The sequence below is a fragment of the Ambystoma mexicanum genome, chromosome 5p (assembly GCF_040938575.1).
Source record: "Ambystoma mexicanum isolate Mex_15411 chromosome 5p, UKY_AmexF1_1, whole genome shotgun sequence".
NCBI classification, from domain to species: domain Eukaryota; kingdom Metazoa; phylum Chordata; class Amphibia; order Caudata; family Ambystomatidae; genus Ambystoma; species Ambystoma mexicanum.
Window position 1 is genome coordinate 352,291,668 of NC_090930.1, and position 24,946 is coordinate 352,316,613.

Sequence of the window (24,946 nt, forward strand, 5' to 3'; positions counted from 1 at the left end):
GAGCTTAGATTCTGCGCAGATTATAGAGCTCTTAATGCAGTCACCAAGACTGATGCCCACCCTTTGCCAAGAACAGATGAGTTGGTGGATAAACTTGGCGCAGCCAAGTTCTTCAGCACATTTGACTTGACGTCAGGCTATTGGCAAATAGCCCTGATAGACCATGCCAAGGAGAAAACTGCATTTTCTACCCACGTTGGCTTATACCAGGTTAATGTAATGCCTTTTGGATTGAAGAATGCCCCTGCTACGTTTCAACGGATGGTAAACCAGGTTCTGAATGGGATGGAGGACTTCTGCATTGCATACTTGGATGACATAGCAGTGTTCAGCAATTCCTGGGAAGAACATGTAACCCACCTGAGAGATGTTTTGCAGGCTCTTGGACGAGCCAATCTGACCATAAAGGTGAGTAAATGCCAAATTGGACAGAGTAAGCTAGTCTATCTTGGACATGAGGTAGGAGCTGGAGAAATAAGGCCTTTGCTCTGTAAGATTGAAGCTGTGCAAAATTGGACAACACCTACTACTCAAACCCAAGTGAGAGCCTTCCTAGGCCTCACTGGGTATTCCAGGAATTTCATCGGGAACTATGGAACCATAGCTTCCCCACTGAATGTCATCTCCTCGCCCAAATTTCCTAAAAAGGTTAGATGGAACGAGGAGTGCAATCAGGCTTTTGAAAACCTGAAAAAGGCTCTTTGCCAAGCCCCAGTACTCAGAGCTCCTGATTACCGCCAACACTTCATTGTGCAGACAGATGCTTCAAATGTAGGGATAGGTGCCGTACTCAGTCAACTGGATGGGAAAGGTAGGGAGCACCCCGTTTGCTTCATCAGCCGCAAGCTGAAGGATCCTGAAACAAGGTGGGCAACAATCGAAAGAGAGTGCTTTGCTATCGTGTGGGCTCTGAAGAAGTTTAGGCCGTACTTGTATGGTTCTACTTTTGTCATTCAGACTGACCACCAACCCTTGAGATGGTTAATGCAAATGAAAGGGGAAAACCCAAAACTATTGAGATGGTCGATCTGCCTGCAAGGGTTTGATTTCACCATTGAGCACAGGTCAGGGTGTTACCACCAAAATGCTGATGGTCTCTCTAGGTTGTATGTCATCGACTAGAGGTATGAGATTCATCCAGGAGTGGAATAAATCCTCCTGTCCCTTAGTCTGGGGGGGGCGAGTGTTAGGGAGAATTCTCTGTTTAGGCTGAATTTCCTAACCTAGTGTGTCCCCCAGCAGCTTTGCTGGATTTCTGGAGTTTGTTTTTTCCATCCTGCCAAGAGTGAGACTCTTTTTCTCCCACTCTTGGACATGAATGTGTGTAATTCCTTTGAATGTCAATGTGTTCTATGGGCTATGGGGTCTTTTACTCCATAGGGTCTCATATGTTTTTCTATGTGTGTTACACTGCACCCTCCGTGCCGTAGCACTGGGGCGTCCTAGCAGACCTCCATCATAGACTCCATACCCGGGGATGGACTACTGTCTCCCCGGGCATGTAAAGTCACCATTGGCTTTACTAGACCTAAATTTACTAACAGAACTAGTACAAACCATCCTATTGTGGGCGTACTAGTAGGGGTAATTCGATTACTCCTGGGTCTGTTATTCGAGGGGGCACTGTCCCGTCCCCCCTCGTCGAGTTTTGGCTGGTTGCAGTGGAAACTACTTGCTATATTCGACCCTATGGGATTCTTCCCATTGTTGAAGATTAATACTTTTTCTCGTTAGTCTGTAACATACCACTGGTCTACTTATTTTAAATAAGTCTATCGAGTGGTATTTTCTGCCAGAACTCGGTTTGTAAAATGGCGTCTGTGTTCGTCTCTGTGACTCCTAAACCAAAGGTTGAGCCCTTTGTTCCACTTTTGGCGGGCCCTCCAAAGTGGTGACATTCTGTCTGGGTTACCACAGGGGTGTGGGAGGGGGTTTAGGCACCCTGGACTGAGTTGCCTTGCCAACTCCAGTCGCACTCTGGTGTGATTGGCCCAAGTGGTGAGCCACCCCGCTCATCACTTAGCGTGTTTTGATTGACAGCTAGGCTGAATGAATGGGGGTTTTCTGCATAAAAGCAGGGCTTTTGGGACTGGATCTTCAGAAGTCGCCACATGACCTAAGAATCCGACGAGGGTAAAGCTGAGCCGACCTGCAACGACGACACCTCCGGTGGAGCACTGCTGAACCGACTCACCACTTCCCGACGACAGAGGAGATCTCTCTGCCGGAGAGTCTCTTCCCCTGACTGGTGGGAACAACCTGTCGCCTTTGCTTTTTCCTCGCTCCAGGACGCAGTGGCCGAATTGCCCGTGCAGAGCACCTCGGCAACCGGATAGCCGCTACCCCTGTACCACGACCAAAAGGTGGTGCCTTGTGACGGAGCACTCCGCGGCTGGTCTCTTCCCTGGTGGTGCAACGATCTTCAAACTTTCCTTCGACGGCTAGGTCATCTCTTCTCTTGGCAAAGACCGGACGTGCATCCACCACCAGGAACAACTGCCCCCGCCGGAGCTGTCTCTCCACAAACAAGGTACTGTGTCCACCTGGCTTCCCTTTCTGCCGGATAGAGTAAGGTGTCTTAATCCTCGCCTTTCCATTGGGTCGTCGCCAAGCGTTCTTTAACTTTCTGTTCTGAACTGGTCCAATCTTTCCATAACAATTTGCGATAAAGACTCTAAGCGCATTTCCACTGAGACACTTTTGGGACATATCGCCTTGCCTCTCTCCGAGTGGGCCTGGCCTCGGAACTTTTAGATCTGCAGTAGACCCTGCCTTATTTTGCCTTGCATTTGTCCGTAAAGTATTGGTACCGAGTTGATTTCATAACCTGCCTTATCTTTCTCTCCCGTCCTAACGAATACTAGAGTGCCATCTAGGGTAACGCATACACCTCTGTCTGCAAATAAGGGATGCCGGTAAACCTAGATTTGTCGAACTATTGTTAGGGGGATTGATCCGTTTCTTCATATAAGTAATTGTGATTGAAGTTGTTTGCCGTATTAGTGCCAGAGTGTTTTCCATAGATGTGCTGTTATAAATAAATACCTTTATATCTTTACACCGAAGCCTTGTTCCGTGTTTGCTTGTTCTACTGTGTAGATTGCCCTATTTTGTATACTCCACATACTGCCTAACTCTTCTTGAGGGAAGTCTGACTGCTCAGCCACAGCTACCAAGTGAATCTGTGTGGTACAGACTGCTACCAAGTGGGTTTACTGCCAAACACCTGTAGTCCTAAATCTTTTACAGTGGTCCCAGAGGGAACTGCACAGGTTTCCACCTAACATCTCCCTGCACCCCCACCCCCCAGCACTATGGGGCACCCTCTACCAGGCCCCATCTCATGTCTCCCAGCACCCCCACCCCCCTGCATCCAGGGGCACCCTCTACCTGGCCCCCACTCATGTCCCCCTGCACCCCCACTCCCCAGCACTGTGGGGCACCCTCCACCAGGGCCCCACTCATGTCTCCCAGCACCACCACCCCCCACCAGTCAGGGGCACCCTCCAACAGGCCCCCACTCATGTCTCCCAGCACCCCCACCCCCCTGCATCCAGGGGCACCCTCCACCAGGCCCCCACTCATGTCTCCCTGCACCCCCACCCCCCACCAGTCAGGGGCACCCTCCACCAGGCCCCCACTCATGTCCCCCTGTACCCCCACCCCCAGCAGTGTGGGGCACACTCCACCAGGCCCCCACTCATGTCCAACTCATGTCTCCTTGCACCCCCACCTCCCAGCATCCAGGGGCACCCTCCACCAGGCCCCCACTCATGTCTCCCAGCACCCACACCCCCCACCAGTCAGGAGCACCCTCCACCAGGCCCCCACTCATGTCTCCCTGCACCCCCACCCCCCCAGCACTGTGGGGCACCCTCCACCAGGCCCCCACTCATGTCTCCCTGCACCCCCAACCCCCTGCATCCAGGGGCACCCTCCACCAGGCCCCCACTCATGTCTCCCTGCACCCCCACCCCCCAGCACTGTGGGGCACCCTCTACCAGGCCCCCACTCATGTCCCCCTGCACCCCCACCCCCCAGCACTGTGGGGCACCCTCCACCAGGCCCCCACTCATGTCTCCCAGCACCCCCAAGACCCACCAGTCAGGGGCACCCTCCACCAGGCCCCAACTCATGTCTCCCAGCACCCCCACCCTCCAGTATCCAGGGGCACCCTCCACCAGGTCCCCACTCATGTCTCCCAGCACCACCACCCCCCAGCATCCAGGGGCACCCTCCACCAGGCCCCCACTCATGTCTCCCTGCACCCCCACCCCTCACCAGTCAGGGGCACCCTCCACCAGGCCCCCACTCATGTCCAACTCATGTCTCCCTGCACCCCCACCCCCCACCAGTCAGGGGCACCCTCCACCAGGCCCCCAATCATGTCCCCCTGCACCCCACCCCCCAGCACTGTGGGGCACCCTCCACCAGGCCCCCACTCATGTCTCCCACCACCCCCACCCCCTGCATCCAGGGGCACCCTCCACCAGGCCCCCACTCATGTCCCCCTGAACCCCCACCCGCCACCAGTCAGGGGCACCCTCCACAAGGCCCCAACTCATGTCTCCCAGCACCCCCACCCCCCTGCATCCAGGGGCACCCTCCACCAGGCCCCCACTCATGTCTCCCTGCACCCCCACCCCCCACCAGTCAGGGGCACCCTCCACCAGGCCCCCACTCATGTCCCCCTGCACCCCCACCCCCAGCACTGTGAGGCACCCTCCACCAGGCCCCCACTCATGTCCAACTCATGTCTCCTTGCACCCCGACCCCCCAGCATCCAGGGGCACCCTCCACCAGGCCCCCACTCATGTGTTCCAGCACCCCCACCCCCCACCAGTCAGGGGCACCCTCCACCAGGCCCCCATTCATGTCTCCCTGCACCCCCACCCCCCTGCATCCAGGGGCACCCTCCACCAGGCCCCCACTCATGTCTCCCTGCACCCCCACCCCCAGCACTGTGGGGCACCCTCCTCCAGGCCCCCACTCATGTCTCCCAGCAACCCCAACCCCCCTGCATCCAGGGGCACCCTCCACCAGGCTCCCACTCATGTCCCCCTGCACCCCCACCCCCCAGCACTGTGGTGCACCCTCCACCAGGCCCCCATTCATGTCTCCCAGCACCCCCAAGACCCACCAGTCAGGGGCACCCTCTACCAGGCCCCCACTCATGTCCAACTCATGTCTCCCTGCACCCCCACCCCCACCAGTCAGGGGGCACCCTCCACCAGGCCCCCACTCATGTCCCCCTGCATCCCCACCCCACAGCACTGTGGGGCACCCTCCACCAGGCCCCCACTCATGTCTTCCAGCACCCCCACCCTCCAGTCCAGCATCCAGGGGCACCCTCCACCCGGCCCCACTCATGTCTCCCAGCACCCCCACTCCCCAGCATCCAGGGGGCACCCTCCACCAGGCCCCCACTCATGTCTTCCTGCACCCCCACCCCCCAGCACTGTGGGGCACCCTCCACCACGCCCCCACTCATGTCTCCCTGCACCCCCACCCCCCACCAGTCAGGGGCACCCTCCACCAGGCCCCCACTCATGTCCAATTCATGTCTCCCTGCATCCCCACCCCCCACCAGTCAGGGGCAACCTCCTCCAGGCCCCCACTCATGTCCCCCTGCATCCCCACCCCCCAGCACTGTGGGGCACCCTCCACCAGGCCCCCACTCATGTCTCCCAACACCCCACCCCCCTGCATCCAGGGGCACCCTTCACCAGGCCCCCACTCATGTCCCCCTGCAACCCCACCCCCCAGCACTGTGGGGCACCCTCCACCAGGCCCCCACTCATGTCTCCCTGCACCCCCACCCACCAACAGTCAGGGGCACCCTCCACCAGGCCCCACTCATGTCCAACTCATGTCTCCTTGCACCCCCTCCCCCCAGCATCGAAGGGCACCCTCCACCAGGCCCCCACTCATGTCTCCCAGCACCCCACCCTCCAGCATCCAGGGGCACTCTCCACCTGGCCCCCACTCATGTCTCCCTGCACCCCCACCCCCCAGCATCCAGGGGCATCCTCCACCAGGCCCCCACTCATGTCTCCCTGCACCCCCACCCCCCTGCATCCAGGGGCACCCTTCACCAGGCCCCCACACATGTCTCCCTGCACCCCCACCCCCCAGCACTGTGGGGCACCCTCCACCAGGCCCCCACTCATGTCCAACTCATGTCTCCTTTCACCCCTTCCCCCAGCATCCAGGGGCACCCTCCACCAGGCCCCCACTCATGTCTCCCAGCACCACCACCCCCCACCAGTCAGGGGCACCCTCCACCAGGCCCCCACTCATGTCTCCCAGCACCCCAACCCCCCTGCATCCAGCGGCACCCTCCACCAGGCCCCCACTCATGTCTCCCTGCGCCCCCACCCCCCACCAGTCAGGGGCACCCTCCACCAGGCCCCCACTCATGTCCCTCTGCACCCCCACCCCCAGCACTGTGGGGCACCCTCCACCAGGCCCCCACTCATGTCCAACTCATGTCTCCTTGAACCCCCACCCCCCAGCAACCAGGGGCACCCTCCACCAGGCCCCCACTTATGTCTCCCAGCACCCCCACCCACCTCCAGTCAGGGGCACCCTCCACCAGGCCCCCACTCATGTCTCCCTGCACCCCCACCCGCCTGCATCAAGGGGCACCCTCCACCAGGCCCCCACTCATGTCTCCCTGCACCCCCACCCCCCAGCACTGTGGGGCACCCTCCACCAGGCCCCCGATCATGTCTCCCAGCACCCCCACCCCCCTGCATCAGGGGCACCCTCCACCAGACCCCCACTCATGTCTCCCTGCACCCCCACCCCCCAACACTGTGGGGCACCCTCCACCAGGCCCCCACTCATGTCCCCCTGCACCCCCACACCCCAGCACTGTGGGGCACCCTGCACCAGGCCTCCACTCATGTCTCCCAGCACCCCCAAGACCCACCAGTCAGGGGCACCCTCACCCAGGCCCCCACTTATGTCTCCCAGCACCCCCACCCTCCAGCATCCAGGGGCACCCTCCACCAGGCCCCAACTCATGTCTACCAGCACCCCCACCCCCCAGCATCCAGGGGCATCCTCCACCAGGCCCCCACTCATGTCTCCCTGCACCCCCACCCCCCACCAGTCAGGGGCACCCTCCACCAGGCCCCCACTCATGTCCAACTCATGTCTCCCTGCACCCTCAATCCCCACCAGTCAGGGGCACCCTCCACCAGGCCCCCACTCATGTCCCCCTGCACCCCCACCCCCCAGCACTGTGGGGCACCCTCCACCAGGCCCCCACTCATGTCTCCCAGCACCACCACCCCCCACCAGTCAGGGGCACCCTCCACCAGGCCTCCACTCATGTCCAACTCAGGTCTCCCTGCACCCCCACCCCCCACCAGTCAGGGGCACCCTCCACCAGGCCCCCACTCATGTCCCCCTGCACCCCTACCCCCCAGCACTGTGGGGCACCCTCCACCAGGCCCCCACTCATGTCTCCCAGCACCCCCACCCCCCACCAGTCAGGGGCACCTTCCACCAGGCCCCCACTCATGTCCAACTCATGTCTCCCTGCACCCCCACCCCCACCAGTCAGGGGCACCATCCACCAGGCCCCCACTCATGTCTCCCTGCACCCCCCAACACTGTGGGGCACCCTCCACCAGGCCCCCACTCATGTCTCCCAGCACCCCCACCCCCCTCCAGTCAGGGGCACCCTCCACCAGGCCCCCACTCATGTCTCCCTGCACCACCACCCCCCTGCATCAAGGGGCACCCTCCACCAGGCCCCCACTCATGTCTCCCTGCACCCCCACCCCCCAGCACTGTGGGGCACCCTCCACCAGGCCCCCAATCATGTCTCCCAGCACCCCCACCCCCCTGCATCCAGGGGCACCCTCCACCAGGCCCCCACTCATGTCTCCCTGCACCCCCCAACACTGTGGGGCACCCTCCACCAGGCCCCCACTCATGTCCCCCTGCACCCCCACACCCCAGCACTGTGGGGCACCCTGCACCAGGGTTCCACTCATGTCTCCCAGCACCCCCAAGACCCACCAGTCAGGGGCACCCTCACCCAGGCCCCCACTTATGTCTCCCAGCACCCCCACCCTCCAGCATCCAGGGGCACCCTCCACCAGGCCCCCACTCATGTCTACCAGCACCCCCACCCCCCAGCATCCAGGGGCACCCTCCACCAGGCCCCCACTCATGTCTCCCTGCACCCCTACCCCCAACCAGTCAGGGGCACCCTCCACCAGGCCCCCACTCATGTCCAACTCATGTCTCCCTGCACCCCCACCCCCACCAGTCAGGGGCACCCTCCACCAGGCCCCCACTCATGTCCCCCTGCACCCCCACCCCCCAGCATTTTGGGGCACCCTCCACCAGGCCCCCACTCATGTCTCCCAGCACCCCCACCCCCCACCAGTCAGGGGCACCCTCCACCAGGCCCCCACTCATGTCCAACTCATGTCTCCCTGCACCCCCACCCCCCACCAGTCAGGGGCACCCTCCACCAGGCCCCCACTCATGTCCCCCTGCACCCCTACCCCGCAGCACTGTGGGGCACACTCCACCAGGCCCCCACTCATGTCTCCCAGCACCCCCACTCCCCACCAGTCAGCGGCACCCTCCACCAGGCCCCCACTCATGTCTCCCAGCACCCCCACCCCCCTGCATCCAGGGGCACCCTCCACCAGGCCCCCACTCATGTCCCCCTGCACCCCCACCCCCACCAGTCAGGGGCACCCTCCACCAGGCCCCCACTCATGTCCAACTCATGTCTCCTTGCACCCCCACCCCCCAGCATCCAGGGGCACCCTCCACCAGGCCCCCACTCATGTCTCCCAGCACCCCCACCCTCCAGCATCCAGGGGCACTCTCCACCAGGCCCCCACTCATGTCTCCCTGCACCCCCACCCCCCAGCATCCAGGGGCACCCTCCACCAGGCCCCCACTCATGTCTCCCTGCACCCCCAGCCCCCTGCATCCAGGGGCACCCTCCACCAGGCCCCCACTCATGTCTCCCTGCACCCCCACCCCCCAGCACTGTGGGGTACCCTCCACCAGGCCCCCACTCATGTCCAACTCATGTCTCCTTGCACCCCCACTCCCTAGCATCCAGGGGCACCCTCCACCAGGCCCCCACTCATTTCTCCCAGCACCCCCACCCCCCACCAGTCAGGGGCACCCTCCACCAGGCCCCCACTCATGTTTCCCAGCACCCCCACCCCCCTGCATCCAGGGGCACCCTTCGCCAGGCCCCCACTCCTTCCTACCACCCCCCCCACCCCCAGCAGTGCGATTCGCCTGTGTACGTGTATTACGGGGTTCGCGGGAAGTTCCACACGCGATTTCAGCAGGGTACGTGTATTTCGGGGTGCGCGGGAAGTTTCACACGCAAATTTGCAGGGTACGTGTATTTCGGTGTGTGCGCGTGAAGTTACACACGCGACTGTGCCTGAGAGAGTGGGGTACGTGTATTCCAGGGGTGGGTGGGATTATTTACTCGCGACTGGGCCTGGGAGAGCGTGTTATGTGTATTCCTGGGGTGGGCGGGAAGATTTACACGCTCGCCTACAACGCGCCAAAAAATAAAAGGACCAATCCTGAAACACGTACGCTAGCATGAAGCAGGTGCACGTCCCGCACAGCATAAAAGAGTGCGCAAACAAAACACAAGCTCAGCCGCCAGGATAAATATACCGTTCCTAGCAGCAGTGGCCGTGGGATACCGCAGGAGGAGGACATGCTGTCAGCCAGGATTTCTACAGGGTGGCACAATTCCCCAAAGTGCTAGGTGCCATTGATTACACCCATGTGGCTCTACGTCCCCCCAGGGCATCTGAGCACATCTATAGAAACCGCAAGCACTGGCATTCCATCAACGTCCAGGTAGTATGTGATGCCAAGGGAATCATCACCTCAGTATATGCCAACTATCCAGGGTCCGCCCACGACAGCTTCATTTACAGGATGTCAACCCTAAACCGGGACATGGAAGCTGGGCGGCATGGCGATGCATGGCTGCTTGGTGAGTAGAAATGCCACAGCACACGCATGCATGACAGATACAGAGTAATGCCAATACCCCACTAATGATCCCCATCACCACCTCCCTAGGGGACAGTGCCTACCCTCTGAGCACACACATGATGACGCCAATTCGGAAACCCCATCACGCCTCCCGAGGTAAGATACAACACAGCCCATATTGCAACACGGGGCATAGTGGAGCACACATTCGGAGTGCTCAAGTCACACTTTCGCTCCCTTGACCGTTCTGGTGGGCAGCTGTTATACGCTCCCCCAGTAGTGTGCAGGATCATAGTGGCAGCATGTGTCCTGCACAATGTTGCAACACGCCGGGGCCTGGCTGTGGACATGGTGGTGCCCCACATCCCCAACCACATGCACGCCCGCTGCACATGGGAGGGGAAAGGGCACGGGGTGAGGCAGCCCGTACGCAGCTGGTGGCTAATTACTTCACATAGAAAGCACACCCCTGTGGAGTGCACACAGCCCTGGCACATACCATCTGACAATCAATGATGACTCAATCTGACAATTATGATGAACAAAGGGACAGTCGACTGTCAGAACCATAGCAGCCTGAGATTGTTCATCTGGAAGTGTCACAATGTGTGCATCCCTACCTACACAAACACCACCAATGCAGTGTCATCAATAGACACACTTTCATGCAGCAAAAATGAATACCCACTTGCAAAATACAACATGAGAACAGTGCCATGTCACCCAACCCCTCCCTGGCATGGCCACACAACACACCATGGCATGTCATGCAATGTGAGAGCAAAAAAAAATAATCCACCACAACGAGCCCCGAGTGTCACCAACTACAGTGTCCCTAATGGAAACTGGCCACACATGAAATGCTCACAGTAATGCAGGACCAACAACACACATTACCAAATACTAACCAAGAATACCAATCACCTACACAACCTCCAACCTACCATAAACATGACAGTACAGACTTAAAAAATTGGTACCCTCACTACCTGATAATGGCAGCACTTCGAACACTTCCAAGTATACAGTGTTAGCGCCACGCAAGAGTGTAGGTGCACTGCTTACAACATGGGCTCCAGTCCCAAAGTAGACCGCCTTGTGAAGCATGAGAAATGGACCTGCAAATTAGGAGGATGAGATGGATGCAGAGGCACATATCAATACACCATGCAGTGTACAATACAACAACAATATGCACTAGGAATGTATACACAGTATTGAATACAGACTGCCCACACATCAAATGGGAGTCCAACGTCACTGTGTAAGTCAATGTCACTTGGGCACACCCTTTGCAAGCCCATGGAAACGGGAAGCAGGAGGGGTGTGTGTCACACAAACCCAAGCATCTGACCCAAATTCAGGACAAGCCTGCAAGTGCCCAGCCACAATACAGCGTATGCCCACGGGAGCCACACAAGGCAACACACTGTCCAAAAAATAAAAATAAATAAATAAATAAATAAATAATCAAAAATGGCCATTAATGGGCCCGGGGGGAGGGGGGTGGTCGAGGCCACCCAGGAGGTCCGAGGACAGGGTGCACATCAAAATCCACCTGTGTGGATCTTGCGGAAAAAAAATCACCTCCATGGGCTCATGGCCTGCACGGCTACCCTATTGTGGGAGAATCGCTGCTGTCGCTCTCCTCACCCTCTGCAGCTGCATCAGGAGGTGGTGGCACTATGGGAGGCAGCCCACGCAAAGCCCTAGTCTGGTCCTCCATGGCAGCAAGCATGCGGGTGTGGAAGGTCTGGTTCTGGAGGATAATTGTGCGAAGGTCCCCATGCAACAACTCACGGGATGCCCGGACCTCCGCCCTAGTTGCCTGCATCTCAGCTGAGAGCATACGTGTGAGCCGCTCCAGCTGCTGTTCTGTCCTCGTGTTAGCTGAAGCCTCAAGCTCAACCAGAGTTGCCCTGAGCTGACGGAGTTCCACCCTCAGGGCTTCCCTGTGGCCCTGGGACTCAATGGAAATGGCTTCCCGCAGAGTCTCCAGTGCCGCTTGTTAGGCGGAAACCTGTGCAGTTCCCTCTGGGACCACTGCAAAAGATTTAGGACTACAGGTGTTTGGCAGTAAACCCACTTGGTAGCAGTCTGTACCACACAGATTCACTTGGTAGCTGTGGCTGAGCAGTCAGACTTCTCTCAAGAAGAGTTAGGCAGTATGTGGAGTATACAACATAGGGCAATTCTACGCAGTAAGACAAGCAAACACGCAACAAGGCTTCGGTGTAGAGATATAAAAGTATTTATTTATAACGACACATCTATAGAAAACACTCTGGCACTAATACGGCACAACAACTTCAATCGCAATTACTATCAGAAAAAGATCAATCCCCCTAACAATAGTTCGACAAGTCTAGGATCAACGGCATCACTTATTTGCAGACAGAGGTGTATGCTTTAACCTAGATGGCACTCTAGTATTCGTTAGGACGGGAGAGAAAAGGCGGGTTAAGAAATCAACTCGATACCAATACTTGTAAGAACATGGATGCAAGGCAAGAAGACAAGAACCACTGTAGATTCCAAAGTTCAGAGGCCAGGCCCACTCGGAGAGAGGCAAGGCAATATGTCCCAAAAAGTATCTTAGTGGAAATGTGCTTCGAGTCTTTGTCGCAGACTGTTATAGGCAGATTGGACCAGTTCAGAGCAAAATGGTAGAGAAGCTTGGAGGCGGCCCTATGGAGAGGCGAGGATTAAGACACCCCACTCTATCCGGCAACAAGGGAAGCCAAGCGGACACAGTACCTTGTTTGTGGAGAGACAGCTCCGGCGGGGGCAGTTGTTCCTGGTGGTGGATGCGTGTCCGGTCTTTGCCAAGAGAGGAGATGATCTCGTCGTCGAAGGAAAGTTGAAGATCGTTGCACCACCAGGGCAGAGACCAGCCGCGGAGTGCTCCGTCACAAGGCACCACCTTTTGGTCGCGGTACAGGGGTAGTGGCTATCCGGTTGCTGAGGTGCTCTGTATGGGCAATTCGACCACTGAGTCCTGAAGCGAAGAAAAAGCAAAGGGGACTGGTTGTTCCCACCAGTCAGGAGAAGAGACTCTCCGGCAGGGAGATCTCCTCTGTCGTCGGGAAGTGGTGAGTCGGTTCAGCAGGGCTCCACCGGAGGTGTCGTCATTGCAGGTCGGCTCAGCTTTACCCTCGTCGGATTCTTAGGTCCTGTGGCGACTTCTGAAGATCCAGTCCCAAAAGACCTGCTTTTATGCAGAAAACCCCCATTCATTCAGCCTAGCTGTCACACAAAACGTGCTAAGTGGTGAGCAGGGAGGCTCACCACTTGGGCCAATCACACCAGAGTGCGACCAGAGTTGGCAAGGCAACTAAGTCCAGGGTGCCTAAACCCCCTCCCACACCCCCTGTGGTAACCCAGACAGAATAGCACCACTTTGGAGGGTCTCTGTACAGAGCCCGCCAAAAGTGGAACAAAGGGCTCAACCTTTGGTTTAGGAGTCACAGAGACGAACACAGACGCCATTTTAAAAAGCGAGTTCTGGCAGAAAATACCATCCGATGGACTTATTTAAGATAAGTAAACCGGTGGTATGTTAGAGATTAACGAGAAAAAGTATTAATCTCCAACAATGGGAAGAATCCCATAGGGTTATATTCGGGGTCGAATATAACAAGTAGTTTCCACTGTCACCAGCCAAAACTCGACGAAGGGGGACGGGACAGTGCCCCCTCGAATAACAGACCCAGGAGTAATCGAATTACCCCTACTAGTACGTCCACAATAGGATGGTTTGTACTAGTTCTGTTAGTAAATTTAGGTCTTGTAAAGCCAATGGTGACTTTACATGCCCGGGGAGACAGTAGTCAGTCCCCGGGTATGGAGTCTATGATGGAGGTCCACTAGGACGCCCCAGTGCTACGGCACGGAGGGTGCGGTGTAACACACATAGCAAAACATATGAGACCCTATGGAGTAAAAGACCCCATAGCCCATAGAACACATTGACATTCAAAGGAATTACCCACATTCATGTCCAAGAGTGGGAGAAAAAGAGTCTCACTGTTGGCAGGATGGAAAAAAACAAAATCCCGAAATCCAGCAAAGCTGCTGGGGGACTCACTAGGTTAGGAAATTCAGCCTAAACAGAGAATTCTCCCTAACACTCGCCCCCCGCCCCCAGACTAAGGGACAGGAGGATTTAATCCGCTCCTGGATGAATCTCATACCTTTAGTCGATGACAAACATCCTAGAGAGACCATCAGCATTTTGGTGGTGACACCCTGACCTGTGCTCAATGGTGAAATCAAACCCTTGCAGGCAGATCGACCATCTCAATAGCTTTGGGTTTTCCCCTTTCATTTGCATTAACCATCTCAAGGGTTTGTGGTCAGTCTGAATGACAAAAGTAGAACCATACGATTACGGCCTAAACTTCTTCCGAGCCCACACGATAGCAAAGCACTCTCTTTCGATTGTTGCCCACCTTGTTTCAGGATCCTTCAGCTTGCGGCTGATGAAGCAAACAGGGTGCTCCCTACCTTTCCCATCCAGTTGACTGAGTATGGCACCTATTCCTACATTTGAAGCATCTGTCCGCACAATGAAGTGTTGGCGGTAATCAGGAGCTCTGAGTACTGGGGCTTGGCAAAGAGCCTTTTTCAGGTTTTCAAAAGCCTGATTGCACTCCTCGTTCCATCTATCTTTTTTAGGAAATTTTGGCGAGAAGATGACATTCAGTGGAGAAGCTATGGTCCCATAGTTCTCGATGAAATTCCTGTAATACCCAGTGAGGCCTAGGAAGGCTCTCACTTGGGTTTGAGTAGTAGGTGTTGTCCAATTTTGCACAGCTTCAATCTTACTGAGCAAAGGCCTTATTTCTCCACCTCCTACCTCATGTCCAAGATAGACTACCTTACTCTGTCCAATTTGGCATTTACTCGCCTTTATGGTCAGATTGGCTCGTCCAAGAGACTGCAAAACATCTCTCAGGTGGGTTACATGTTCTTCCCAGTTATTGCTGAACACTGCTATGTCATCCAAGTATGCCATGCTGAAGTCCTCCATCCCATTCAGAACCTGGTTTACCATCCGTTGAAATGTAGCAGGTGCATTCTTCAGTCCGAAAGGCATTACCTTAAACTGGTATAAGCCAACAGGGGTAGAAAATGCAGTTTTCTCCTTGGCATGGTCTGTCAGGGCTATTTGCCAATAGCCTGACGTCAAGTCAAATTTGCTGAGGAACTTGGCGGTGCCAAGTTTATCCACCAACTCATCTGTTCTTGGCAAAGGGTGGGCATCAGTGTTGGTGACTGCATCCAGAGCTCTATAATCATCGCAGAATCAAAGCTCTTTAGATCCGGCCTTTGGTATTAACACAACTGGGCTAGACCATGGACTAGTAGAGGGCTCTATTACCCCGAGATCAAGCATGTTGTTGACCTCACCTTTGATGTGGGTTTGTACGTTTTCTGACATTTGGTATCCTCTGCTTTTGACTGGCAGACAGTCATCAGTGAGTATGTCATGCTGGCCCCAAGGGGTCAAGCCTGGTGAGAGCGAGAACAGAGAGGCAAACTGATTCAACATAGATTTGCACTCTTGTTGTTGCTCGGGTGTCAGATTTGAAGAGAGATTTACTCCTTCAACTTTTTTGTCCAAAGGTAAGACTCTGAGGAGATCCGGAAGAGCTTCACTCTCTTCTTCTTCCTCGGTTGATGCTAGAAGCAACGCTCCTACATCAGGTCTTGAGACATACGCTTTGAGTCGGTTGGTGTGGAAGACTGTCGCAGCCTCCTTGGGATTGCCCAAGTCCACCAGATAGTTGACCTCTCCGAGTTTACCCACAGCTCTGAAGGGTCCCATCTATTTGTATTGCAAGGCCCTCTGCCTTGTTGGGATCATAACGAGAACGAGCTGGTCTTGAGCGAACTCAACCATGTTAGACTTTTGATCATGCCAGTGCTTGACCAATGCTTGTCCAGCTTTCAAGTTATCCCTTGCTTCTGTCATCATGTGTGACATTCTCCTCCGGAGACCTATCACGTAGTCAGTCACTCTGACTGGCTTGGGGGAAGGAGCACTCTCCAACCCCTCCTTAATCAGGGCCAATGGACCTCTGACGGGATGACCATAGAGAAGCTCGAAGGGAGAATAACCTACTCCCTCCTGAGGGACTTCTCTATAAGCACATAGAAGGCATGGCAGTAGAAGGTCCCACTTACGTTTAAGGGGTTCCTCTATAGCACCTATCATGCTCTTCATGGTTCGGTTGAACCGTTCTACCAACCCATTTTTTTGTGGGTGGTAAGCTGTTGAGAACTTGTAAGTAACTCCACAGGTTTTCCACATGGCTTTCATGTAGTGGGACATAAAGTTTGACCCCCTGTCAGAGATTACTTCCTTAGGAAACCCGACCCAAGTAAAAATACCAAGGAGGGCCTTAGCCACAGCCGGAGCTGTAACAGTCCTCATAGGAATTGTCTCAGGATACCTAGTAGCATGGTCTACTACAACAAGTATAAACCTGTTGCCTGAGGAGGTTGGCGGATCAAGGGGACCAACAATGTCAATCCCTACTCTCTCAAACGGGACTCCCATAACTGGGAGAGGCACTAAAGGTGCCACATTCTTGGAGCCAACCTTACCAGAGGTCTGGCAGGTGTGGCAGCTCCTGCAGTGTTTTTCCACTTCGGCCCCCATCTTTGGCCAATAGAAGTAGAAAGAGAGCCTTTCCTTAGTCTTCTTGAAACTCAAGTGACCAGCCAAAGGAATCTCGTGGGCTAACTGCAAGAACTGTGGTATGTTCTCTTGGGGTACTACAAGCCGCTTGTAGTCTCCAGGTGCAGACTCGGTCGTTTCACTGCAGAAGAGGCCATCTTCCCAGTGCAACCTGTATTTCCCAGGCTCTTGCCCTTCAGCCTGAGCTTCTGCCTGGTGGCGAAGACCTTCCAGAGTTTGACATTCTCTCTGTCCCTTACTGAAGTCTGCCCTGCTGGGTCCACCTTCTGCCAGTAAAGACTGCAGCTCAGGATGGTCAACAGGATCCAGATCTCCAATGAGTTCCTGGCCTTCCATTAGCTCTTCCTCAGAGTCTAATTCTACCACACAGGGTTGTACCTCCCTCTCAGCCTCAGCTGGAGGTGGAGTTACGGGTGTAACTTTGGACAACCGCGGGGAAGTCCTTGTTGGCTGCACCAAAATGCTGGCTGCTGGTTTCGGGGTACAAGTCTTAGGTTTCCCTTTCGCTTCTGATTTCTTCGAGACAGCGGCCGACAATTCCAGTGGAGCAGAAGTGATTTCTTTCTTCATCATCTCCTGGAGAGTACCGTGCATGGTCCTCTCTCTTGCAGGTCTGGTTAGCTCCTGTAACCGTTTACTAGGAGGTCTGGGAGTATGCGATACAACTCAGAGAGTTTTCAAATCGTTACCCAACAGTACGCGTCCTGGTACCTCACTCTGTACGCTGACAGGTATCTTCACAGTCATGTCGTTACACTGGATGAGAACTGGTAATTGGGGAAGCATCTGCACAGGCCCGCCAGCTAACTTGGTGAGGCGTTTGGGTGCCTTAGCAACAACCTCAGCCTGAAAAAACGATTTATCCACCACAGTTATGCTGGCCCCAGTGTCCCTAATGGCAGGAGTCTCCTGACCATTCACCTGGACACTGTCCTTATAATACTCTTTAGTATTATCGGGGATAGAATTATAGACATCTAAATTCTGTTGTTCCCACAACCCCAGAGATACTAAAGAAACACTGGCTGAGACTCCAATGGGTTCCTAAGCTAGCAGTAGAAAGTTTCCACTTGCCATTTGGACTTCCTCCTCCGGAGCGAAGGCTAAGGAGACAAGCTGGACCCCTGAAGGTTTACCCTTACATCTGGGATCTCCTTTCACGTGGTCAGTCGAGCCACAAACAAAGCATTTACCGAATGCTTTCTGGAATGGTGGCTTGTTCTGGCCTCCTTCCGGTTTGGCACCAGAAGATACTCTATTCTGCTGCAGTTTTCCCGGTGGCTTACCCTTCTGGTTTTGTTTGGGGCCCTCTTTGGAATTTGAGTTTTTCGAATTCTCTTTTGAGTCTTTTTTAGGCTGTTTTCCCTCATCTTTTTTCTGAGTTACCCCAGAATCCTTATGAGTAGCGCAGTTGGCAACCCATAAGTCAGCATCCTTAGCCAGCTTCCGGGAATCCAATTCCTTCGAATCAGCCAAGTGCTGTCTGAGCTCAGGAGAACAGGCATCATAAATCGACTCCAACATAAAAAGATTCTTCATACCCTCATAAGTGTTCACTTTGTAACCCTTAATCCATCCCTCTAAGTTTTTCAACCCTTCACTCACCCAGGTAGCCCAAGGGGTACCATCATGCTTTTTGAGGGTTCTAAACCTCTTAAGATACTGGGAAGGGGTCTTCCCAAATCTAGCTATCAAAGCTCATTTCACACTTTCGTACTCTTTCCTATCCTCCTCCCCCAACTCCATTACCACATCAGTTGCAACAGGGGGGAGCCTAGAGAACAACCAGGTAAGCAACTTGTTACCTGTGATGTTCTGGAGAACATGATTGTACTCAAACAAACTCAGCCAATCCAATACATCCAACTTCGGTTCATACATACCAATTAATTATTTCGGCATCCGGGGTCTTTTGGGACTGGAGCTTCTAGAAGAGCCAGAGACAGAAGCAGTTTCGACAGACAACTTTTTCATTTCTAACTCATGCTTGAGCTCCATTTCTCAGAGCCTAAGAATTTGTTGCATTTCTTGGTGTTTCTGTTCAGTTTGAGCGGTAATCCTTCTGAACTCCAAGTCTATTTTCATTTTTTCTAGTTCAAGGACTTGAGTACTTAGTGTGGGACCTGTTATAGGCCCAGTAGGTACAGCTGGTAAGGCAGACAGAGGGGCAGGGGAGACAGTTTCGTTAGCCTCTCTTTCCTCTTCAGCCTCTTCATCACTATCATCAGAATTACGATTTAGATCAACACCATCACTGTTATCTACATCTGCTGGAGAAGTTGGGTCCTCTGAACCAGTACCCAGACTTTGGTTTTTCAGCAATCTCGCTATCAGTTCTAACTTCTTGCCTCTTACAGAAAGATTCACTTGCCTACAGAGAGCTCGTAAACTCTCAGTATTTTCACCTGACAAGGATTCTTGACTGTAAACTTCCATAGTAGACATGTTTTTGAAAGTTGCTTTTTAGTGCTAAGCTTTGTGGTTAGTTATCCTAAAGTGTCAAAAAGCACTCTAAACTGTATACTCGATACAAATCCCACCGCTGTACACCAGTGTTAGGCGGAAACCTGTGCAGTTCCCTCTGGGACCACTGCAAAAGATTTAGGACTACAGGTGTTTGGCAGTAAACCCACTTGGTAGCAGTCTGTACCACACAGATTCACTTGGTAGCTGTGGCTGAGCAGTCAGACTTCTCTCAAGAAGAGTTAGGCAGTATGTGGAGTATACAACATAGGGCAATTCTACGCAGTAAGACAAGCAAACACGCAACAAGGCTTGGGTGTAAAGATATAAAGGTATTTATTTATAACAACACATCTATAGAAAACACTCGGGCACTAATACGGCAAACAACTTCAATCGCAATTACTATGAGAAAAACATCAATCCCCCTAACAATAGTTCGACAAGTCTAGGTTCAACGGCATCACTTATTTGCAGACAGAGGTGTATGCTTTAACCTAGATGGCATTCTAGTATTCGTTAGGACGGGAGAGAAAAGGCGGGTTAAGAAATCAACTCGATACCAATACTTTTAAGAACAAAGATGCAAGGCAAGAAGACAGGAACCACTGTAGATTCCAAAGTTCAGAGTCCAGGCCCACTTGGAGAGAGGCAAGGCGATATGTCCCAAAAAGTATCTTAGTGGAAATGCGCTTCGAGTCTTTGTCGCAAATTGTTTATAGGCAGATTGGACCAGTTCAGAACAAAACATTATAGAAGCTTGGAGGTGACCCTATGGAGAGGCGAGGATTAAGACACCCCACTCTATCTGGCAACAAGGGAAGCCAGGCGGACACAGTACCTTGTTTGTGGAGAGACAGCTCCGGCGGGGGCAGTTGTTCTTGGTGGTGGATGCACGTCGGGTCTTTGCCAAGAGAAGAGATGATCTCGTCAACGAAGGAAAGTTGAGGTTCGGTGCACCACCAGGGAAGAGACCAGCCGCGGAGTGCTCCGTCACAAGGCACCACCTTTTGGTCGTGGTACAGGGGTAGTGGCTATCCAGTTGCCGAGGTGCTCTGCATGGGCAATTCGACCACTGCGTCCTGGAGCGAAGGAAAAGCAAAGGTGACTGGTTGTTCCCAACGGAAGGACGCACCCCCACATTCTATGCTATCCCAAAGATACATAAGAACGTCGACAACCCCCCGGGGCGCCCCATTGTTGCGGGGTGTGGCTCGGTCCTTGAGCCTGTATGCAAATATATTGACAAATTTCTGCAGCCCCTGAGCCAGGAAACTAACACCTACCTACGTGACAGCACCTCAGTGATCAGATTGGTGGAAGGGAGGCCATTCAACACAGAGGAAGAAATCCTTGTCACTCTAGACATATGTGTACTGTACACGAGTATCCCTCAACAGGAGGCAGTTCAATGCATTCGCGAAATCCTTACCATCGAAAGATCACCTCGTAACACCTCTGGTGAATTCATTTTGGAGCTGCTTACGATGGCACTGGAAAATAACTATTTTCAGTATAAAGACCAGTTCTTCCATCAAACGCATGGGACGGCTATGGGTGCGGCTTTTGCCCCCAGTTTAGCCATACTATATATGGCCATGTGGGAACACCATTTTGTCCTTTCAGCAACTAATCCATTTGTGGGCCATATCAAGCTATGGCGACGTTATATCGATGACATTCTTCTAATTTGGCAAGCTTCGGCCACGGCCCTCCAGGAATTCTTTCTGTGGATTAATAGGCAACATACAGAGATTAAATTTACTATCAGTTCTAGTACTAAAGAGATCCAGTTTTTGGATCTCAGAATATATGCAAGGAATGGCAATCTAGAATGCTCACTATTCAGAAAACCCACAGATAGAAACACTTTACTTCACTTCTCGAGATTCCATCCGAGGGGAGGAAAGGAGAACCTTCCATACGGCCAATTTCTAAGACTGCGCAGAAATTGCACGTCGACCACTGAATATACCACCCATGCTGACAACCTTAAAACACGTTTGGTGGCACGGGGTTACCCCAGTAAATTGGTCACCAAGGCGGCTAAAAGAGAGAGATTCACCCCCAGGGAATGTCTTCTCACTCCCAAAGCACCAGCTACGGAAGAAAAACTGGTCTGTGTGTTGCCTTACACCATGCACACTTATGCAGTTAAGAAGCTGATCAAGAAATTTTGGCCTTTGGTTAAATTGGAATTAAGCGATGAACCAATGCCACTATTTGCGATGACCAGACAGAAAAATCTGAGGGATCTGTTTCTACACTCGAAACCTCGGATTCTGAGAAACAGAACTACTGGTTGGGACCTCCGTCCGTTGGTAGGACATTTTCCATGTGGAGGCTGCTCAGTTTGTAAATACACCAAGAGAATCAAAGAATTCCAGGTGAGAGGCAGAAAATGGGACATCCGTGCCATGACCAACTGCAAAACTCCTAATGCGATATACTGTATTCAGTGCCCATGTGGCCTCAAATATGTCGGTCAGACCTCGACACCTACCCACATACGGATCGTAGAACATAGATCCCGCATTAGATGTAAGAATATTAACGCGCCACTTGTGTCTCACTATATGGAATATAGCCATTCCCCCGAGGATCTACACTGGTGGATCCTGGAAGCATTTCCTAGACAAAATATTTCAGCATACAGACTTAACCTGGCCGAGGCCAGATGGATACACCGACTTGACACCATTGAACAGGGCCTAAATGAAAGTAATCCCCTAAGGTGGTGACACTCGCTTATTCTCCAATTTCAGACAGGTGTTCTATTTATGTTTCCATGACTAATGTGTGCCCTTGCCTCTCAACACAATCTGAGGGTCTTGGGTTTTGCCTTCCTTGGAGTGTCATCTAGGTTTGGGCCCCCGCCGGTTATTGTTTTGCTTTGGTCCCCTCGTTCCAATTTTATATCTATATATTTTTACAAAAATTTAGCTACTCGTGGGTTCTGCATAAGCAGACTAGTATCTAGTTTATTTTAGTGTCTCCTGCCAGTTATATCATCTGGCATTGTACCACAACACCAGCATATTTAGTATGATACTACTAGCATATACATCCATCATCCGACCGAAGGTGAGGCCCGTTTAGGGGCTTATTTATACCTCCGTGGGAGAGCACGCATTGGCGTGCACATGACTCCCACACCCATGTGCCATCAGCTGCCTCATGGCGGCTGTTTCTATTTTTCAGTCCCATTTCTTTATCCTTACATGGATAGCCTACGTTTCCAATGGGCTTCAGGAAACCGTGAGTCCGTTTTCTATGTTTACTATCCCCATTCCGAGGGACATCCCCTTCGCCTCGCCAGCTTCGGACTACGCGGTTTTAGAAAGGGCTACGGCGCGCTTCGCAGGCCGTATAGCCGTGCTACATCGGCGCCAGAAATGTAGCGCCTATGAGACACCGATAGGTAGGATTTTTTCTTCCATCTATTTTGCGATATCGGTCCGAGCACATCTACGGTATATGAGGCGGGCTAACGTGCATCACCTCGCATCCCATGCAGGACTCTGTTTATGCATTTCCCTTTCGAGGAGGCTCATTCATTGCCAGTTTTTTCTAGGCTGTGGACTCTATACCTTTGAACTTACGGCAGGTCCGCTTTGTTTCTCTCTCTTTTTTCCCCCTTTTGTTGTTCTGTCTGTAGCTTCGGAACGGAATTGCGAGGACGTCCCCCTCCTTTTCTATCCGTCCCGCTTCTCCGCACTCGAACACTTTGGTCGTGTTCACCATTTTCACCACCGGTGGAGGGACAGTGTCTTAGGATTTGTCCCAGCCCGCGGACTAAGGTAAGCAACCATGTCCTTTTCCGGTAATACAGTGGGTGATAGGCCGAGTCCCCCATGTGTCTACCCCCTCCAAGTAGTAGGCCCCAATGGGGAGAGGAGGTCACTACATCTTCACATTCTTTCATTTGTATATTTATCCTCACTCCTAAATCTTTTTTGCTTTTAGACTTGGAGGCCCTCCCTTGTTTTACCTTCCCCTTGTTTTCCTTGGGGCAGCGGAACACTGCTTAGAGGTATCACTACATCTCTTGCAGTAAGTGTTGGGCCTATATAGCCCCTTTTTGTACCCCGCTGTTGGTGTTTAAGGATTGTTGGGCTCTGGGGCCTGGTATGTTGGGCCACTCAGCATGTTGGTATTTGGACACGGCACCACCCTACGCACCCATCCCCCCCTTTTTTTTTTTTTTCTCTCTTCACTTTCTTTGGTGATCGTGCATGTTTTCATTGTCCCCTTTGGGCCCGGTGCCAGGGAAGGGTTCAACGAAAGTTTAAATTCATATGGGGGCTCTTTTTACACTGGCGCAACCACCTTGGTTAGGCATAGGCTCCCACTTATACACAGTAGCTTGGTGTCCTGTTGGTGGAGGATTTCGTTTCTTTCCCACACGGTTTAGTATAATTTTTTTCTTAGTAGTTGCATGGTTTGGGCTACTAATATACCTTTATGTGTTAGTAATATAATCATTTATCACATCCACAAAACTCAATTTTTCCCTGGGGTCCTGATGAAGGCAGCACAATTGATGTTTGGCCGAAACGTCCTTTACTTCTCTCCATGTCATCGAGCTATGCTACATGATTCAATAATGCAATTGAGGACGTAGACCTGGGATGTGTGTTTTTTGGTCAGGTGCAAATCACTTCGCCATGTTGAAGTAATTTTAGAATTTGTATAAGGTGACACCGCTTTATGCAGTATCTCTGTGACTTGTTAGCCAGATAGGGTCAGGAAGACAGCATGTGTGCCCGGTCTCCCCCATCTTAGAGAATTGTGGCTGTGGCACCTTGAACTTTTATGAATTAATCATAATAATGTTATTAGATGCATATTTAAATTCTCCTCATCAATATATGTTTGTATGTGGTTTGTTTTACTCAGTGAAACGTAGGACTCATGCCTGAGCAATAAAATTTAAAAAAACTGTTTATATTAAATGAAAACTGTAGTGCACTGTGTATTACATTCTGTGTGGTGATGTGAATAACCTACGGAGTGGGACCCAGTATGAGTTAAGACTGGGTCACTAAATTTGTATTTGCTTTTGAATGGTCCATCCGGGGGACTCCCCTTAGTGTGTTGATCCTGGTTGTTCCCAACAGTCAGGGGAAGAGACTCTCCGGCAGGGAGATCTCCTCTGTCGTCGGGAAGTGGTGAGTCGGTTCAGCAGGTCTCCACCGGAGGTGTCGTCGTTGCAGGTCGGCTCAACTTTACCCTCGTCGGATTCTTAGGTCCTGTGGCGACTTCTGAAGATCCAGTCCCAAAAGCCCTGCTTTTATGCAGAAAACCCCCATTCATTCAGCCTAGCTGTCAATCAAAACACGCTAAGTGGTGAGCGGGGAGGCTCACCACTTGGGCCAATCACACCAGAGTGCGACCGTCCAGGGTGCCTCCCACACCCCCTGTGGTAACCTAGACAGAATGGCACCACTTTGGAGGGTCTCTGTACAGAAGCCCGCCAAAAGTGGAACAAAGGGCTCAACCTTTGGTTTAGGAGTCACAGAGATGAACACAAACGCCATTTTAAAAACCGAGTTCTGGCAGAAAATACCATCCGATAGACTTATTTAAGATAAGTAAACCGGTGGTATGTTAGAGATTAACGAGAAAAAGTATTAATCTCCAACAATGGGAAGAATCCCATAGGGTTATATTCGGGGTCGAATATAAAAAGTAGTTTCCACTGCCACCAGCCAAAACTCGACGAGGGGGGACGGGACAGTGCCCCCTCGAATAACAGACCCA